Here is an 18817-nt window from a genome sequence, read left to right as displayed (position 1 = left end):
GAACCTTTATCCACTCTGAGTGTGCACAGATTATACGTATTTGCTGATACAAGAATGACATATTTTCTATTTCAGAGGACTCACCAGACTTAGCATGACCCAGACTGATGCTAACTAAGTCAGGAATGCACAGGCTTCCACATCCTTTGCCTGTAACAGCAATCCCAAAGCCAGGGCATTGCCATCTACTCCTGTGGAGAGTACCAAACCTTCCATAGCAGATAAATTTTCAGGGACACAGACAAAAAGGACTAGCCTTCCTTCCACTCTAATGCTCTCAGGACAAATTTCATCTTACCCCACATCTTGGCCACCAGCAAAAAAGCAAACCTCCCAGATCATATCACTCCAATTTTCATCCTCAGTTTTCTTTGTGCATTTGCTAAATCTCTGCTTCTCTACTCTTTCCTTAATGCTTGAATGTGTCCTGTAAAACCCTGTATCTATGATCACTAAACTTTCTTCTACCCTCGATCTCTTTTTAAATATTTCTTTCACCTTGCTATAGCTAAATTTCAATGTACCCTGAGCACACTATTTTTTTATTTTCACCAGCCTGCCCTAGAAAATGTTAAAAATATATATATTTTTATTTGAGTACAGTCCACACACAACGTTGCATTAGTTTCAGGTGTAGAACATAGTGATTCAATTTGTCTATATGTGATGCTATGCTCACCACAAGTGTAGCTACCACATGTCACCATACAAGGCATTCAATACCACTTACTATATTTCCCATGCTGTGCCCTTTATCCCCATAATTTACTCATTCAATAACCTGAAGCCTGTATCGTCCATCCCCCACCCCCAAACCTTTCTCCTCTGGCAATCATCAGATTGTTCTGTATTTACAGGTTTGATTTTGCTTTTTGTTTGTTTATTCATGTGTTTTATTTTTTTAGATTCTATACATACGTAAAATATATGGTATTTGTCTTTCTCTGATTTATTTCACCTAGCATAACACCCTCTAGGTCCATCCATGTTGTCTCAAATGGCAAGATCTCATCCTTTTTTATGTCTATATAATATTCATTATGTGTATATGTGTGTGGGGGGGTACTTTATCTATTGATTTATTGATGAATACTTGGGTATTAACACCCAAGGATACTTGGATTGCTTCGATATCTTAATTATTGTAAATAATGCCACAATAAACATAAAGGTGCATATATGTTTTCAAATTAGTTTTGTTTGTTTGTTTGTTTTCTTTGGGTAAATACCCACTAATGAAGTTACTGGATCTTATGATATTTCTATTTTTATTTTTTTGAGGAAACTTCATAGTATTTTCCTAGTGATTGTACCAATTTACATTACCACCAACAGTGCACAAAGTGTTCCTTTTTTTCCCACATATTCATCAAGACTTGCTATTTCTTATTTTTTTGATTCTAGCCAACCTAATGAATGCTTTTAATTTTCTTTTTATATCCTATGTGTCTCAGGGCCAGGAAGTGGTGATTAATGTTTTGTTTTCCCATTTGTAATTCGCTGAGTTCCATTAAACACCCTAATTCATTATGCCACCCAAATATGCCACACATCAAACCTTCTCACTAGTGTCATTCATCAAAGTTGGGTCATTCATTGACAACACAGGTATCTTCTTCTCTACCATCCTTCTGAGTGATGTCAACATCATGTGAATACCCATCCAATACCTTGATGTCTCAATACCTTGAATTCATCCCCTCCAATAATCTTTTCTTATTCCTCTTCTCAGTTTTCCACTCCCATAATGTCCCAGTTCTGGTTTTCATTTGGAAATAGGCCACTTCCTTCACCTAGCATACAGGTATCTTACTCTGAGTACATTCTCCTAAAATTTTCATTTACTCAAATATATAATTTTAAAATTCCACCACCTCATGATGATTTTTACTGGCCCATTCACATTTTCACCACCTGTTACTGTCTTCTGTCTTCTGAGCTTCATTTGTTTCCCTCTATGGCTTTAATTCCATGGTCCATCATTATAGTCACTGCCTCATAAATATTTCCAGTGTCTTGACCCCCAGAAAAATCCTGACCTAGTTTCAAACACAGCTTTCTGCCATTATCTGCATCTGTATCTGAGCATCTAATATTGCTGGAAGAAATCACACAATGGTACTGTATTAGAATCACAACAACAAACATCACATGACACTCCACTTTGCCAAGAAATTATTTTATGTTTCCTAATAAATTCAATTTCCTACTTTCCAAAATTATTATTTAACACTTTCTTCTCTAAATTGTCCAGTTCCTGCCCCTAGTCGTTTGTAGCTAATGATTATACCTCTTATTTCACTGAGACAACAGAAGCTATCAGCAAGGGTTCTCCATCTTCCTATCACTGAATTTATAAATCTGCCTGTATCTGTGCCCGTCCTCTCTGTCTTCCCTCCCATCACAATGGAGGGGGAGTTCCTTCTTTTACCAAAGGCCAATTTCTCCGGTTGTGCTCTGGATCCCACCTTCCCTTGTCTCCTCTGGGATTTTGCTCTTATAAAATAGTATCTTTGCCGTGTATAATGAATTTTTTTCCCTTCTATTAGGCCATCTAATCAGTATGCAAAAACACTGTGAAGAATTTTATATCTTTAAAAAATATGTATCTCCTTTGACCTCATATTCTCTCCACTATCCATTTTTCTTCCCCCTGCTTCAAAGCAAAAGCCTTTAAAAGGTTTGACTTAACTTTCTTTCTGTCCTTTTTTTCTCTTACTAATCATGTCTCAGTACACTCCAATCCAATGTCTGTCTACCATGCTTCTGAAGCATCTCATTAAGGTCACCTACAAGGTCATGTTGCTAAACTCAATAACATTGTCTCTCGCTTCACTTTTTAGCCACAGCTGACACAGCAGACCTCCTCTCCCTTCTTGAAACATTCTGTTCTTTTGTTCTCTGTGATATTATACTGTGCAGATTTTTATCCTACATTCTTAGTGACTCCGTGGTATTTTTTCCTTGTTCTTTCTCCTCTACTTGACCTCCAAATGATGAAGTTCTCTAATAATCAGTCCTGGACTTTTCAGATTTTGTCATTCCATGCTGTCTTCTTAAAGTAAACTTGTCGATCCTGGTACTTTAGTTGTCATCTATATACAGTATACACAGATACATCTGTATACACATATATTTTAGCATATGTATTTCCAACTCTGATCTATTCTTTAAACTATAGTATCAAATCAGCTGGGCATGTGACATCTCCATACTGATATCTACCATGAATTTTAACCTCAACATGGCCAACTCTGAGTCTTGACTCCTGCCTTGATACCACCTCCCCAGTCCAACTCCTCTCTAGCCTCCACCACCTCAATAAATGACATGACCTATACCCAGTTTGCTAAAAACAAAAACAAAAAATGAAGACAGCCTTAATTATTTTTTTCCACTTTCTTATGTACCAAGTCCCAATGGTTTTATCTCCAAAATTTATTAGTAATCCCTCAATCTTCATTTATTTCCACTGTCACCACACTCATCTGCATGTATCTCAGGAGCCTAATTAATCTCCCAGTTTCAATCCTTGATCCCCTATTCTAATCCTCCAGAGAAACCCAGAGAGATCTCTTAAACACAATGATTATGATACTTCCCTGCTTAAAAGGTTATGAATGACTTTCCAACCTTCTGACAATGGTACCTTCATAATTATCTACAAGACCTTGCAAGATGTGAGCCCTGCACCTGTCTGACCTCATGATCTCATGTGTCAGGACCGGTTGATGTGTACCAGTGATCCTGGCCTTCCTACCTTTCCTCAAATATACCAACCATGGCAGGTTTCTTACTCACCAGCTCACTTAAAGTAGCCTCTTCCCATTACTTTCTATTACATCATCTCTTAAAACTCCCTTCTCTGCATTTTTAAGATTTACATTTATCTTGTTCCTTTTCCTGTTTACCAGACTCCCCCAACAGACTTTAAGTTTCATAAGGGCAGGGATTTACTCTCCTGTTAACCTCAGGGATCCCAGTATTTAGCAGAGTGAGGAGCACAGAGTAGGAGCTCAGGAAATATTTGCTTAATGAACACAATGAATGAAGAAATGTATGAGATCCCCAAATTCCTGTTCCAAATTCTCATTTAGAGTACAAACTTTTATTACAGAAGCACAAAGCTGACAAAAGAAGCCATGCATGGTGAAATGGGGATTTTCAACATAAAAATACACTGATCTTGAATCTAGAACTAAACTGTAATTAAATGCAAAGTCAGTATTTTTCTCCAAGTAAGTTTTAAAGGCTGCTCTTTTCCCACAATATTTAACACAATTATAAACACTGTCAAACTTGTACAAACATCAGGTGTCTTCCCAAACCATGATATCAAATAAAATAAATAACCACCATTATATGTGACTTACTTCCATGCTAGAAGGCACAACATTATATAATAGTAGAGCAAATTATAATTGTGCTGTCAATCCCCTCCATTTAGGACTGTAGATGGCTAATGTTTTAACATTTGATTTGGAGACAGTGTGTGCAATATTCCCGCCTGCCAGAGCTGTTTATACAAACAGACCTATGTACATAAGACTGTTAAATAGGGCAGATATCTCACATAACTTGTGGCCTACCTCCCAATTATGGAGTTCTCCAGTCTTCAGGCTTCCAAATCCATGCAAAAACCCTCCTTTCAATCTCTATGCCTTTATTAAACTGTATCTTTGGGAAAAGTTCTGATGATTCACCTACCTATTATGAATTAAAGGATAAGCCTATTTGAACATTTAACATAATCCAAACATTTAACAGTAACTAAAATTCTAGTTCAGCACAGAAACAAAATAAAGTAAAAAACAACAACAACAAAAAGTAGGGGCACCTGGATGGCTCAGTCGTTTGAAAGGCTGACTCTTGATCTCAGCTCAGGTCTTAATCTCAGGGTCCTGAGTTCAGACTCAGACCTCATGCTGGGCTCCAAGCCCAGCGTGGAGCCTACTTTAAAAAAAAAAAAAAAAGTAATCTTTAACATGGGAGATTTTTGCATTTCTGACCCAGTTAGTAGAGGCAGTCTTGAAGGCAGGATTGCCTATTAACATAAAGTTTATATAATATTAGTTTATATCAACATTAAGGAAAACATCTCAGCCTGCTTACTGGGTCAGCAGTAGTTCTACATAAGTTTCAAGTTTTAGGGTAACTACCAGAGGTCAGCCATTTAACTCCCTATAATCAAAGTTGGCTGTGTCAGTCCTTGAGGTAGAATTCTGTAGGCCACTTTTGTGAGCCTGCTAAGGAACCAGAAAATCAAACTCCTTTTCTGAATATATTTTTGTACTTCTACTAATTATATAATATCTGCCATTAAAACAAGCAGAAACTCCTACAGGGTCCTCTACCCTAGGAACAAAATAATATATTAATGTTTATTGGCTCTATGAAGAGGGAGGAAAATTAAAGACGCAACTCATGACTTTGCCCCATAATAACTCTGTCCTGCTAACTGTAGCTGTTATATATTTCCCTGCATGGTAAGAGAGTGATTGATTATATCTGTAAAGTATTATCATTTAAAAAATTAAGAAGAGAATTTTAAAAAGTACCTTTACCAAACTTAGAACATAAACACTACATATCTTAACAAAAAATAAGTAACTGTTGAAAACCTGTCTTATATATGCAGGGTGCTGATCAAACAAAATGATGACCTATATTTGTTATAAATCCTAGACATAAAGAATTGATACTGTGATGACAATCTATCATTTTAAAATTGTAATAGGAGATGAAAATAATTCAAAATTAGAGCATAAGAATATTTATTTTGTCTTGATCTAATTAAGATTTGCCTGAATAATCACTGTCTTAGGGGAAATGCATATTAGTTAGATGGTAGGCTACAATAAATTTATATGCAAATTAAAATCTAGACAGAAATGATATCTGGTAACAAAGAAGATTCTTGAATCTTAATTCCAAGCTTCCTTAAAATTTCATAGGACACTTTTATCATATCTATCGCTGTTACCGTTTCTGTGCTTTTCTCAATTTGTAATTTATAAAGACACAAGCATCCCTAAAAGATGTGTTAAAATTTTTTTCACATTTCTTAAAATTTAATATTCAATCACTATGCATTTATTTTCTATCAATGCACTGTTTATCTACACCTATATTAAAAATAACTTTATGACTTTCAAATTAAAACATGACAGGAAAAGAAAATTTAATGACAAATTTAAATTTAATTTTTTATAGTTAGCTTCATTTTTACAGATTTAGGATACAATTTTTGAGAAAACACTCATTCTTCTCATTCTATTTAGTGTGATGATTAGAGCTAAGTAATGGATGGTTTTTTGTTCTCATCTGGTGTTTCTTACATCTGATACTAGAAACATAACAACAGAGTTGAAGAAATGCAGCATTCACTTTTGTCTTGGATTGCGTTGCCTAGAGGCAGTGTTTCAGGTGCATTGGGTTATCCGGGGAGCGCTCTTGGGGTAAAGGAAGAAAAAGAAGCAGTGAGAGAGGAAAGACCTAAGATTGGTGTGGTCTAACTGGTGTCTACTTCAGCCTGACTGCTTGGAGGAGGAATGGGTGTCAATTGCACAGCAGAGTGCATTCCACCTTGAAGCAAAGGCCCACCTTTATATCCTGGGATCAGTCAGTCCTTGGGTTGGAAAAGGGAGTATAACATCTCAGAGGGGTAAGACAACTCCTATTATGGCATGCATAGCTCTCCAAAGAAAAAGACAGTCTGAGCTGCTGGCAGTCAACACTTACAGGAGCTTGATGACAGGCTTGATGACAGTCCAGGTGGGGGCCTGAACTGCATCTCATCAGCTGAGACAGCTAGGATCTACATTATTAATCATATCTGTTCATCAATAGTAATTTGCTTCCATTAAAGAAACTGCCAATTTTTCTGCTTGAGATTAATAAATGCTATTTTCTCTTCCAAAAATAAATAGACCAGTTTACGTATTTAATCATATAGGTGGCACCCCAAAGGGATCTGTATGGACTACACACTGAAAGCATTTAGGAAGAATCTTGCAAGAACCACTTTTCTCCTTACTCAAGAAATACTGTCAACACAGGTTGAAAATTATTCATTTGGGCATTTGATGTGAGAATCAGTTTCTATGAAACCTAAACATTTGCTCCTTTTGAGTGACCATGAAATTTCAAATTGCTCGCCTTCCTAATTTCCATCATTATAGTACCATATTACGACTTACAGTTTTCCTTGATATAGTATTAAAAAACATTAGAGCCACAGAGGACTTATCAGAGCTGGTCTGAAACTCCCCCCTCTCCTTAAAATTAAGCATGGGCAAAGAAAAGCAGTTTTGACAGTTCAAACCTTTTCCCAGTCTCAAATATATATTATTACATGTCTGAACAATTTGTAGGAGTAAATTTTATAATGAATATTTTGTCACAAAATATGGAAATTGGTACTCTGGAAACCTGATGACAATGTACTGTTGACAGCTGGACAAAGAGAGCTTTCCCTATGACTTGATTTCACATGAAATACACTAAATGCAAGATAATCACTCAATGTTTCCATGAAAATGGTCACTGATTAGTGGTTGAAACACAATTTATTTTGAAAGCAGCTTTATCTCAAATTTAATAGAAAGACACCCAAAGGCTCCTGTGCCAAGGCTTCCAAGTATCTAGATGCTTAGCAATCAGTGATGTGGTCAATAGAGTACAAAACTCTGGTCTGGAGTTCAAAATATTTGTAGACACACTTTTACTTTCCACAGAGAAGAAACTGATTGATTTCACCAAAACCAACCTCCCTAAAACCACACTGTCAATGTTAAAAATTGAACAATTTAAGACTAATATCCAGAACCTTTCAAATGAGAACCCTGGAAAATTGAGTATCATAAAAAGACGAGGGCACCAGAAATTCGTTCTTACAGGACAAAATCCCTTTGCCACAACCATTCATTAGGGTTAAAAAATGTTCACACTAAGGAGAGAAATTATAGAACCCAGACAATAACTGTAACAAAATTCAGTATATGAAATAATCTTGTAAAATGTTTCAGCATTCAAGAGTATAACTTCAGGACTATTATGAAACAATTACAAAGCAGTTACTCCTCTGGCATGCACACACACACACACACACACACACACTCACACACTAAGCTATCATCTGTTTTTATTCTGTGACCTGTGGTGTTGGATACTAAATAATTACAAAGTTCTCCAAAAGTAACCACCATGCAAGTGCCATCTTCTTCTTTTTAAAGATTTTATTTATTTATTTGAGAGAAAGAGGAAAAAAAAGAGCACAAGGGGGAGGGGCAGAGGGAGAAAGAAAAGCAGACTCCCTGCTGAGCAGGGACCCCCCCCCCCCCCCCCCAGAACTAGACCCAGAGCTCCATCAGAGGACCCTGAGATCAGGACCTGAGCCGAAGGCAGATGTTTAATTGACTGAGCCACCCAGGCATCCCAGTGCCTTCTTCTTGGTCAATCATTAATTAGAATTCGATCAGAAAGTGTTTTGAAAATATTTTAACTCTAATCTCTTAACTTTTCCTTTGTTTTCTCTATCTCTAATAATTTTTAAGAATCATTATGTTGTAGAAGCATTCATATTTTGAAAATATTTCAACTCTAATCTCTTAATTTTTCCTTTGTTTCCTCCATCTCTAATGATTTTTAAGAATCATTATGTTGTAGAAGCATTCATCAAAATTTCAGCATTTTGTTTAGTGGTGCTTCTCTTTCTTTTTCTTGTGATAAGTTCAAGTATATTGAAATATAAAAGATGGAAAAGCAGAAAGACTGGGAAGTAAAGATAATCTAGTAACTATGCTTGCTTCTCCTTTACAGTGACTTCTGTCCCAGCACTACTAAAACCCAGCATTCATTTTTACCCACAATAATGGTGCACATATTGTATAGTGTGCTGCAGATAAACATTTCTTACCCAGCCCACAGCATATTCATTGTGTTCTTTTGCAGATGTAGAGGGAACTAGTCATTTGGCAAAGGAATAAAAGACGGAAATGGTCAAACAATGCTCTTGTTGGACCAAAGGAGGAAGGTACAGTCCCTACAAAGGAATTAGCTGCCTCACAGCATCACTAAGGCTTTGACAAACTTTAGTCTTTCCCAGGCTGTCTGTGGGTTACAAATCTGTGCATGCAAAATCTCTACATTACTTGGTCTTTTTCTTTAAATACAAACTCATGGTCATATATAAGAGAAAGTTTATCAGATTTTTTTTCAGTTATAATTACAACAAAGAATAGCATAGGGGCCAAGGGCAGCCTGCCCCAAAATGTGCCACTTTGGCATACTGATTATTTTTTTTAAAGATTTTTATTTATTTATTTATTCATGAGAGACGCACAGAGGTAGAGACATAAGGCAGCGGGAGAAGCAGGCTCCCTGCAGGGAGCCTGATGCAGAACTCCATCCAGGGACGCCAGGATCACACCCTGAGCCAAGGCAGACAGATACTCAACCACAGAGCCACCCAGGCATCCTGGCATATTAATTATTTTAAAGTTACTTAGAAATGGCCAGTGCAAGGACACTCAGACCCTCCTCTGCTCCCCCTGAAAGTAGGAAACAAATCTCTAATATGAACGCCCTCCTTATACTAAGAAGTAAAAAGATATCCAATATTACCAGAGTCAGGGACTCTGAAGCAGAAAAAGTAGAAACAAACTCGGTTATGTTTTTGCCTTCTACTACTTGAGCCTAAATTCTGTTCAGGATTTCCTGCTAATTAAAGGTCCCAAACACCTGTTATCTTTATCCTATCAACTCCTCACAAATTTATCATCTCTTTGTCTAAAATGTATAAAACCTGCCTGTCTTGGTCATTTACTTAGTTCTCCATTTCAATATTGGGTCTCTGTGGACACGTAATAAAACTTTTTTTTTTTTTTTTTACTCTTGTTAACCCATTTTACATAAATTTAATTATTAGTCCTGCTGGAAGACCTTGAAGGGTAGAGGAAGGATTTCTCCTTCCCTACAATAGCATAGTATTCCTGTGTGTTAAGAAGTATTTTCAAGCTTAATAACAATAGGTTGCTTTATTTCTAGAAGGTAATAGGCAGTAATACTGCCTTATAACTTTCCAAGGAAAGAAACACAAAGAGGTACCTTTTTTCACTACCACTGAATGCTTTCCCTGGACAAATGTTCTGGGGATAGGAAGGAAAAGATAATTACACAATATTAATATTCTGCCCTTTTCCTAGGCAGAACTATCTAAAGTCATTTCCTACAGATAAATATAAAGCAAATGTAAATTTCAGCAACTCCCTCTGTGGCAGAAATTAACCTACTAAAACAGGTGTCATCTGAATTCAGTAGCAGTGCATATCACAGGGGCTAATGAAAGATCAAGTTCAGGTTAATATTATTTATCTCACTTAATATCCTCTCACAGCCATTTTTTAACAGTCAAATAGCACCACAAAGTCAGGGTCAAGAGGGTAAGTGATTCTAAAAATAAATATCTCATTACCAATACTAATGACCCTTGGATTAAAAAACAACCTGCATTCTTTCCTCTATGCATGATCAGATGACTGCTTCTAAGTGAAGGTAGGATTTGAACAACTTCACTATTAAAATCCTAAAGGGAAGAAGGTTACCTCTCCTGGAATACCTCTGCTGCCTACTATAAACCCAGCCTGCTGCTGCTTGAGAGAAATAATTTTTTTTCCTTTATCTAAAAAAAAAAACTTTAAGTTGGGGCACCTGGGTGGCTCAGAGGTTGAGAGTCTGCATTCGGCTCAGGTCCTGATCCCGGGGGTCCTGGGATTGAGTCTGGCATTAGGTTCCTTGCAGGGAGCCTGCTTCTCCCTCTGCCTATGTCTCTGCCTCTCTCTCTCTGTGTCTTTCATGAATAAATAAAATCTTAAAAAAAAAAAAAAAAAACAACAACCAAAACTTTAAATTATAAAAGAGCGTAAATCATATTCCTAATAAGGAATTTAAACAAAATGGGAAATAATGAAGTGAAAAGGAAAAGCTCCTTCCCCACCATCTTCACGAAAAGTAGTCACTATTACTGTTTTATTACATATAATATCCTACAAGTGGAACTGCTAGGCCAAAGAAAATGAGAACAGGCACTGCCAGGGTCTTACTTGCTTTCAAGCTTTAAAAGCTTGTTTGTTTGTTTGAAGAAATCAAGCCTTTTGCTTTATGTTTTACAAATAATGTTTCCAATTCGTTCTCCTTTTTTTTTTTCACTGCATCTAACAGACTGTGCCCTAGGGGCACAAAATAGTTTCTTGCACCTTCCGCGCAAGGAGCTTGTAAGGGTGGGGGGAACACAGGACTCCAAAGGCCAAAGTTCTCCTAAACAGCCCGCTCACATTGTTTTCAACTTTTCAGCCATCATTGATAGCTTGACAAGGAATATGCTTTTTAAGCAATGAACAGATTGATTTTTATGTTTAAAAAGGAGAGCATCTGCTTAAGTTTGCTTTTTGTTGCTTTGTGCTTTAAATGTTTTCTACCAGAAGTTTTTAAAGTTTTAGGTCTTATATTTATTTAAGTCTTTATTTCGTTTCAAGTTAATTTTGTGAGCAACATAGGAGATATAAAATATGGGTCTAGTTTCAGTCTTTTGCACGTGAAGATCCAATTTCCCTTGCACTGTTTATTGAAGAGACTGTCCTTTCTCCACTGAGTATTCTTGGCTCTCTTGTCAAATATTAGTTGACTGTTTATGCATGGGTTTATTTCTGAGCTTTTTCATTCTGTTCCATTGTCCTATGTGTCCTAGTTGCATGCCAGTACCATAATGCTATGATGACTATCACTTTGAAATATAGCTTGAAATCAGAAAGTGTGATTGCTCCTGCTCTGTTCTTTCTCAGAATTATTTTTGCTATTTGGGGTCTTTTGTGGTTCCATATAAATTTTAGGAATGTTTACTTCTGAAAAAATGCCAATAGAATCTTTATAGGAATAGCATTGAATCCAAAGATGGCTTTTGGTAATATTGAGATTTTAACATCAATTGTGCAAAACAAAAGAAACCATCAACAAAATGCAAAGGCAACCTATGGAATTGAAAATAGTGGCAAACCATGTATCTGATACATGATGAACATCTAAAATACATAAGGAATTCATGCAACTCAATAGTAAAAACCAAAGAATTCAATTTAAAAAAATGGGCAAATGGCCCAAATAGATACTTTTCCAGAGAAGATAGTCAAATGGACAACCGGTACATGAAAAGGTGCTGTTTCACATCACCAATCATCGGGGTGATGAAAATCAAAACCACAATGAGATGTGGACATGTAAAATGATGTAGCTACTATTGAAAAAAGCATAGAGGTTCCTCCAAAAATTAAAAACAGAACTACAGTATGATCCAGCAATTCCACTTCTGGGTTTATCTCCAAAGGAAATGAAATCACTATCCCAAAGAGATACGTGCACCCCCATGATCGGTGCAGCATTATTTATAATAGCCAAGACATGGAAACAACCGAAGTGTCTAGTGACAAATAAATGGATAAAGAAAACATGGTACACATAAAATGGAATATTATTCATCTATACAAAGAAGGTATAGGAACCAAGAGTACACTACCCCAAAGTGTGCCACTTTGGCATATTAATTATTTTAAATAAAAATTACTTAAGAGACAGCCAGTGCAAGAAGGACCCTCACACCCTCTTCTGTCCCCCTGAAAGAAGGAAATAAATAAAAGGCATCATCCCTGTACCAGCAGGTAAAGAGTCATCCTTATTACCAGAGATAAGAAATTTAGAGCTGAGAAGGCTGTATTAACAATTTTTGTTACTTTTTACTAATTTAGTGGGGCAGTCCAAATTCTCTTTGGAATGTGTTACTAACTGAAGCTTCCAAAAGTTAAGTCTTCTCTGTCCTGTCAATTTCTCACAGATTTATTGTCTCTACCTAAAAAGTATAAAAACTGCCCACCTAGGTCATTTTTTTGGATCTCAATTTCATTAGTGGGCCTCCACGCACACATAATTAAACTTCAGTTCTTTTCTCCTGTTAATCTGTCTCGTGTCAGTTTAATTTGTAGACCAGCTGGAAGCCCTTAAAGGGTAGAAGGAAATAATTTTTCCTCCCCTACAAAGGAAATCCTGCCATTTGTGACAACATAAATGAACCCTGAGGACATTAAGCTAAGTGAAAAAAATCAGACAAAGAAAGACAAACGCTGTATGATCTCACCAATATGAGGAATCTAAAAATAATTGACTTTCAGAGGACAGAATAGTTACTCTTAGAGGTGGGGGGGGTGGATGAAGATGATAAAACAAATACAAATTCCAGTGATAAGATAAATAAGTTCTGTGGAGAGACGCTTGTGTGGCTCAGTAGTTGAGCATCTGTTTTCAGCTCAGATCGTGATTCCAGTGTCCTGGGACAGAGTCCCGCGTTAGGTTCCCTGCAGAGAGTCTGCTTCTGCCTCTGCCTGTGTCTCTGCCTCTCTCTGTGTGTCTCTCATGAATAAATAAACAGAATCTTTAAAAAAAAGCTCTGTGGATGTAATGTACACATGAGGACTATAATTAAAATACTGTATTGAAAGTGGCTAAGAGTAGGTATTAAAAAGTTCTCATTATAAGAAAATAATTTCTAACTATGTGATATGATAGATGTTATTTAAACCTCCAGTGGTAATTATTTCATATATATATATATATATATATGAAATACATAGATATTTGACACAAATCATTATGTTATACACCTTGAACTTATACCATGGTATATCATGGTATATCAATAACATCTCAATGAAACTGGAAAAAAATAGCTAAACAGATAACATACCAAAAAAAAAAAAAAAAAAGAGCATCTACAACATACCAACCCAAAGTCACTGTAAGTAGCACCCATTCCAAAAGCAATCTTTGTGCATTTCAGATGCTTTTTAAGTGTGGTACTCCATATAAGTTATGATATGCAAGATGATAAATGGAAGAGATATATTAACAAAATAATATCTAGAGAATTTAAGCATGCATATAAATCTATATTTGGTAATCTTGAAGGGGCAAAACGAGAAGATACAGAAGATACAATTAATGGACAGTACGGGAAGGCTGTTGCCACTGTTTTTACTCAGTACATTAGCTAAAGAGTGCATGCTTCATAGGTATTATTTAATTTATTCTCCATAATGTCCTGGAGACTGTGTAAGAGAAGTATTTGCAAATTATTGCCATGTTACAATAGTGTGCGACAGTGCTGAGATACGAAATCCATCTTCCTCTATTTTGTTAAGGCAGCCAGCACATCTGCAACCAAAGTTATATTCTTCACTGGCCAGGATGGAATAAAGTGATTTGTAACATTTTTACTGTGTAGGACATTTTAATTCAGGATGATCATGCCTGACCTAGTGATGTTCATGAACTCCTTGCTAAGCAATACTAAATGAAAAGCAAAATCAATGATCAGATTTGGGAAGGTGCTCTAGAATTACCCTGGGGATTACCAGTATCCTCATCAACTACATACCTTGTTCTTAATTTCAATGTCATAGTAATTAGCCTCACAAATTTTAAGATGTCATTTGAATTTGAAAAGAAAGGAATTTAACTAGAAGCAGTTGTTTTTTAAAGTGACTGAAGATCTGATCTAAGGATAAGAATTTTCATGAACAGAACTGATTACCTCCTTCACACAGTAATTTTTATCCACTGCAATTGACCTCAACTCATTTTCTGCTTTCTGGAGGCATATGTGTCATATCATTTATTTCTACTTACTTTCTCAGCACTATATACAGCCTAAGGTCATCCATAGGTTTCATGTTGCTTTACTTTAACTACAGCCAATTTAGTTTGTTTTTCTCTCTTGTCTAGCAACACCTGTACTATGTCTCATAAATACCAAATGCAGACATGATTATGCATGGATTGGAGATATCCATGTATTTTGGCAAATCCATCTTTTTGGTTGTTCAATACCAGAAATTTTGAAGGCAGGGTGGATTGTTTGATTTTCACTACCAATCCTTCAAGAAACCCCTCTGACTCTATCTTCAAAACATATTTCACAAACCGCATCTCCTCTCCATGTCCTCATTATAATGGCTAGCCCAGGTCACCAGCATCTGTCACTTGGATTATTACCACAACTTCCTACCTAATCTGTCTGCTTTTTCCTTTGCTAGAGTTTATTTTCAATGTATGTTGAAGTGGAAGACCACTGCCACTCCTACAATCAAAATAATTCTAGGCACTCCCATCGCACTGGGTATAAAAGTTTTAGTTCCAGGGGTGCTTGGATGGCTAGCATTCTGCTCTTGATCTTAGGTCAGGTCTTGATCTCAGGGTTGTGAATTCAGGCCCCATGTGGGGCTCCACGCTGGACATGGAGCCTACTTAAAAAAACAAAGTACTAGGGATGTCTGGGTGGCTCAGCAGTTGAGCATCTGTCTTTGGCTCAGGGCGTGATCCTCGGGTCCTGGGATTGAGTTCCGCATCAGGCTCCCTGTGTGGAGCCTGCTTCTCCCTCTGCCTATGTCTCTGCCTCTCCTCTCTCTGGTCTCTCATGAATCAATGAATAAAATCTTTTTTAAAAAAGTCCTAGTTCCGAAAATGACTTTATAGGACCTTAATTTCTACGTCCCTGTTACTTCTCTTGTCTCATCCTCTCTGTTCACTGCTCTGCAACCTCCACACTGACCTCTCTACTCCTTCAATGTGCCAAGCAACTTCTTGTCTCAAGACCTCTACACTTGCTGTTCTCTCTGCCTGGGATGTTCATTCCCTAGATACTTGTCTGACTTGTTCCCTGACCTCCCATCAAGTCTTTACTCAAATGTCATTTTCTCAGTGACCATTTCCTGATTTAAAATTACAACACTCTCTCCCCTCCCAACCCATCAGGACTCTCTGTCCTGACATCTTGTTTCTTTTTTTCACCATAGCACTTATTTATCATCATGTATGCTAAATTAAAGGTTTTTAATTGTTTATCTCACCTCTAGAATATAAACCCTCTGAAGTGAAGGGCTTTGTCTCTTTGGCTCATGGTTTTATGTGGAGCCCCTAGAACTGTGCCTATACCATAAATATCTACTGGATGATCTTTTCTTGGTTTTGAAAGGAAAGCAATTAAATGTCAATGATGAGAATGGTGACAAATGCTCATATTAAAAATGTTGCTAAAATTGTCAGTGCTCAGATTTCTATTTGGGGAAATGAACCATTCTTTTAAAAATGTAAAGTTGTACCTCTTATAAATATGGAAGAGATGAATTCTGAATAACTTAGGAAGTTAATAATAATAGTGTCTCTCACAGGAAAATTATCACAAGATTAAAAGCTAAAAACTATCAGAATATTCACTGTAAAAGGAAGTAAAATTTGTTTCCATTTCATTTATGTTCTTTGTAAACAACAATACCACCCCTACAAATCTTGATGTCTGCATTATCCTAACATAAAAAAGTAGAACTAGCCACAATTAATGTTTGTTCTATTTCAAGTAATAAACACTAAAATAATTTGCAAACAAACATCTGGGAGGCCTTCCTGTACAGATATTCTTTAGCAGCAGCCAAAGGCAAAATTTAGTGAATTAGATCTATTATTCTCAGCATCTTCTTTTCTAACAAATTTATTCTTTTTTGCAACTTGTTAAAATGTATCTTCCTAAAGCAAAAAGTATATTTTCACATTGAAAACTACTTTCCTAACATACAGGTAACTGCAAGTTACACTTAGATTTGATTTAAGATAGTTAACTGTATTTACTCACTTAATTTGTACTAATAGGAAGATCAGTAATTGATAAATATAATAAAAAATCAAGAGTGTTGAGTGGGGCAGAAATAAGAAAGCAAATGGGAAGTACAGAATGTATAAGACATAAAAATAACCCACACTGGGCAGTCTAGGAACAAGAACTCTGGGATCCTCAGACACCAAGATTCCATTTTCCTCATTTTCCAAGAGGGGTCATTTCTCACATACAAGAATTAGGGTAAGGATAAAATTTGACAAGATTTATCAACAAAGTGCTTGGTCGAAGTGCCTGTCTAATCGGTAGTAGCTGCTATCATTAATGAAAACACATCAGAAGCATCTAATACTTTCATCTTTCAATAAGGTACCTTTTATTACAAAATAGTTCATGTAAGAGAAGCAGTAATTGCACAATTATGGGTCAGAGAGATCCCAATAGTATCTTCTCTTTCTACTACTAATGCCTGCCCCTTTGGGTCCAAACTGGAAGGGTAGAAACTACTTCTGGCAAGCAGGAAAAAGAAAGTTAAAGAGAAAAGGGAAGGAAGAAAGTAGTCAAATATGCTCTGGGACCGGAGGAAAAAGAAAACCTTGAAGAAAATTTAACATTTTGAATTATTACACTCGATTGGAAAATTTTAATTACATGAGACTTTCATGTCTAAAAGTACACAAAGGACTTTTATTTTATGAGTATAAACAGACACTAGAGGATTTGTTACAAATGGAGACACCCCACCTGGATTACCCTCCAAGAAAGCATTCAGTGCCCTCTGTGAGGAGCGTGGTGAGTGGACAGCATCCAGCTGTCAGCTTCATCAGGGTCTGCTCTGCCTCAGCTTTATGCCAAGGGGAGTCTTCTCAGGTGGCCCCCAGTCCATGACTAAGACTTTGGTATAAGGATCTGGTCATTTCTACCCAACACTAGATTTCTAAAGGACACTCTGCTCAGAGCTCCCTACTGGGCTGGCGGAGGCATTGTCAGTTGTTAATGGCTATCTGATGGCTTCCCTGACCCAACCAATCCTGCCTCCCCACTCTTCCTTTCACAGGTGCTAACTTTGCAAAAAAACCTTTTGTGCTAACTCCATCTCAGTGCCTGCTTTTTTGAGAATCCAACCTGTGACGAGACTCTTTCATTTGCATTCAATTTTGATTTTCCAGACATGCTTTAGACAGTGGTCCACCATATCTAAACTTCAGGGACTCATTTTATGCCCTCAAAGTAGACTCTTTAATTCCCCTCTCCTAACCTGAGGTGAAGAGGGTGACACTCGTTGGAAGGTGGGGATCAGAATGCACAGCAGAGTTCCCTCCAACAGATCTCCTTGAAGATTGTGTCACTAGGCTTGCAGTAGGCGATGACATCCTCACTCTTCTCATTTGGGAGACAGGGTGAGTGTTAAGTCATAGCAGGTTTCTCTGTGAGGAAAGCCTAGACACGATCTATCTTGATAGCGCATCTCAGCCAAAGCTTCCATTTTAACACTCTCCTACAAACATAAACATGGTCTAACAAAATATTAAGTTGAAAGTGTTGAATCACTATACTGTACACTTCACATTAATATTGCACTATATGTTCCTGATCTTAGGGGAAAGGCTCCCAGTGCTTCCCCATTGAGAATGATATTTGCTGTGGGCTTTTCATAGATACTCTACATAGAAAACCCAAAAGTCTTCACCCCAAGATTGCTAGAACTCATACAGCAATTCGGTAGCGTGGCAGGATACAAAATCAATGCCCAGAAATCAGTGGCATTTCTATCCACTAACAATGAGACTGAAGAAAGAGAAATTAAGGAGTCAATCCCATTTACAATTGCACCCAAAAGCATAAGATACCTAGGAATAAACCTAACCAAAGATGTAAAGGATCTATACCCTCAAAACTATAGAACACTTCTGAAAGAAATAGAGGAAGACACAAAGAGATGGAAAAATATTCCATGCTCATGGATTGGCAGAATTAATATTGTGAAAATGTCAATGTTACCCAGGGCAATATACACGTTTAATGCAATCCCTATCAAAATACCATGGACTTTCTTCAGAGAGTTAGAACAAATTATTTTAAGATTTGTGTGGAATCAGAAAAGAC

At 36.8% G+C, this 18817-nt stretch overlaps 1 protein-coding gene across 1 annotated transcript in view; it reads right to left on the bottom strand.

Annotated features, from left to right (window-relative positions):
* Positions 1–18817, bottom strand: part of CHSY3 (chondroitin sulfate synthase 3) — a 267680-nt gene that overhangs the window by 143194 nt on the left and 105669 nt on the right. The gene's annotated exons all lie outside the window — the stretch shown is intronic.

Source organism: Canis lupus, chromosome 11 (assembly GCF_011100685.1).
Source record: "Canis lupus familiaris isolate Mischka breed German Shepherd chromosome 11, alternate assembly UU_Cfam_GSD_1.0, whole genome shotgun sequence".
NCBI lineage: Eukaryota > Metazoa > Chordata > Mammalia > Carnivora > Canidae > Canis > Canis lupus.
The sequence above is the reverse complement of the archived record's forward strand: the minus strand, read 5'-3'. Positions and strand labels throughout refer to the sequence as shown.